The sequence below is a fragment of the Taudactylus pleione genome, unplaced genomic scaffold, assembly GCF_031769625.1.
Source record: "Taudactylus pleione unplaced genomic scaffold, aTauple2 ptg000108l, whole genome shotgun sequence".
In the NCBI taxonomy this organism is placed as follows: domain Eukaryota; kingdom Metazoa; phylum Chordata; class Amphibia; order Anura; family Myobatrachidae; genus Taudactylus; species Taudactylus pleione.
In genome coordinates, this window is record NW_028284510.1 from 4257501 (window position 1) to 4260000 (window position 2500).

A 2500-nucleotide genomic window follows, 5' to 3' on the forward strand; every position below is an offset into this window, starting at 1 on the left:
AGGTACTGTATACAGTATATGAGGCGATATTGTTCGTCACAGTGACGGCGTCATCAAGTGTACTCTATGCACACTTGCTGATGCCGGCAGCAAATAAAGACAAGGGGGTGGGAGGGTTAACAATATCTATAGATTGACCTGCATGTACAGACCACTGCGGATATCGTTAACACCTTGGGGGAGCGCGCACACACATCCTTTTTGATTTACTGCTTACAGTACACACTAGATGATATGAACAACACTGTATAATGTACTGTACTGTATCATTGAACAATATTATTAGCATTCATCCAAATCATCTAGCATGTATGCACCTTAAGGGCCTGATTCAGAGCCGGACGCAAGTGGCTGCTCGTTCGCTTTGAACGATGTTTGCCCAACTGCGCATGTGTACGGATCGTTATACGCATGCGCGAACCAGTCAGTGCGGCCGAAATTCATGTGATCGCAAAATAGCGAATGCCTGATAATTTGAGTGACAGGATGAGGCGTATGTGGGTGGTAACAGGGGAAGGTGCTTGAAAACAGGGAGTGGAGATCCGATCGCAGGCGTGTTTAAAGGTCAAAACGGGCGTTTTATGGGTGTGCATAATTAAAACAGCAGCGTCATTGACCACTTCACTGGGTTTTTTTTTAGCCAGAACTGCTCACAAAATTGTGGTAGCAAAAACCAACCACAAGAATAGCGAGCAGCTCATACCCTGTTCGATGTACTCGATTAATCTAATAAATAGCGGACATGACGTAGGATGCGAGCGGCCAGGGGGGGTAGTTTCCCAAAAAACGACCGCATGATTTGTTCGCTCGTTCAGACCTAGAGGCGTGAACAGACTGCAAACAGCAAACGGTTCATTTGAATAGCCACCCCTATTTTCTGGACGAGCGAGTGCAAATAGTGACCGGCTCTGAATCAGGCCCTAAGACAGGTCACAGAAACATATGTACTGGAAAATAAGAAAAACATAAGGACAGAAAGAATTAGTGTGTAAGGAGAAGAGGTTGGAGATGCGTGGAGAGAGAGAGAGACAGTAAGTACACAGTGGTAGAACAATGTAATGTACGGTACACTACTGTACATACAGATCGGGGCAGGGCTGCTGCCTTCCTCAATAACAAAGAAGTCATCTGTGTGTCAAAGAAAAACAAATTTTGACTAGTCAAAAAATTTATGAAAACACACAAGAGATAGAAAAAAGAGAGAAAGAGACAGAGAAAGAAAAAGAGAGAGAGAGAACAATGTACTGTAGTGTACAGTACTGTACTTACGCAGATTCTCACTGGGGCTGGCTGGGGGTGCGGTCTCTGGAACTGTTGGGAAAAAACATGTAATTTTCCCTGAAAACACACGAGACAGTGAGAGGGAGGGAGAGAGGGAGAGAGAGAGAGCGAGAGAGGGAGGGAGAGAAAGAAAGAGAGAAACAAAGAGAGAGAGGGAGAGAGAGAGAGAGAAAGAGAGATAGAGGGGGAGAGAGGGATAGAGAAAGAGAGAAAGAGAGAGAAAGGGAGAGAAAGAATGGGAGAAAGAGAGAGAGAAAAAGAGAGAGAGAAAAAAAGAGAGAATGAGACAGAGAAAGAAAAACAGAGAGAGAGAGAACAATGTACTGTAGTGTACAGTATTATACTTATGCAGACTCTCGCTGGGGCTGGCTGGGGGTATGGTCTCTGGAACTGTGGGGAAAAAACATGTAATGTTCTCTGAAAACACATGAAACAGTGAGAGAAAGAAAGAGGGAGGTAGAGAGAGGGGGAGAGAGAGAGGGAGAGAGAGACAGAGAGAAAGAGGGAAGGAGGGAGTGAGGGAGTAAGAGAGGGAGGGAGAGAGGGAGAAAAAGGGAGAAAAAGGGAGAGAGAGAGAAAGAGACAGAGAGATGGAGAGAGGGAGGGAGAGAGAGAAAGGGAGAGAGAGGGAGAGAAAGAAAGAAAGAGAGATAAACAAACAAAGAGAGATAGAAAGAGAAAGAGAGAAAGAGAGAGAGAGAGAAAGAGAGAAAAAAAGAGAGAGAGACAGAGAGAAAAAAAGAGAGAGAAAAAGAGAGAGAGAGGGGGGGAGAGGGAGATAGAGAGAAACAAAGAGAGAGAAACAAAGAGAGAGAGAAAGAGATAGAGAGAGAAAGAGGGGGAGAGAGGGATAGAGAAAGAGAGTGAAAGGGAGAGAAAGAAAGGGAGAGAGAGATAAAGAGAGAGAGAAAAAAAGAGAGAAAGAGACAGAGAAAGAAAAAGAGAGAGAGAGAACAATGTACTGTAGTGTACAGTACTGTACTTACGCAGACTCTCGCTGTGGCCGGCTGGGTGTACGGTCTCTGGAACTGTGGGGAAAAAAACATGTAATTTTCCCTGAAAACACACGAGAGGTAGAGAAAGACAGAGAAAGAGAGGGAGGATGGGAGAGAGGGAGAAAAGAGAGAAAGGGAGACAAAGGGAGAGAGAGAAAAAGAGAGAGAAAAAGAGAGAGAGTGAAAAAAATAGAGAGGAAGGGAGAGAGAGAGAATGGGAGAGA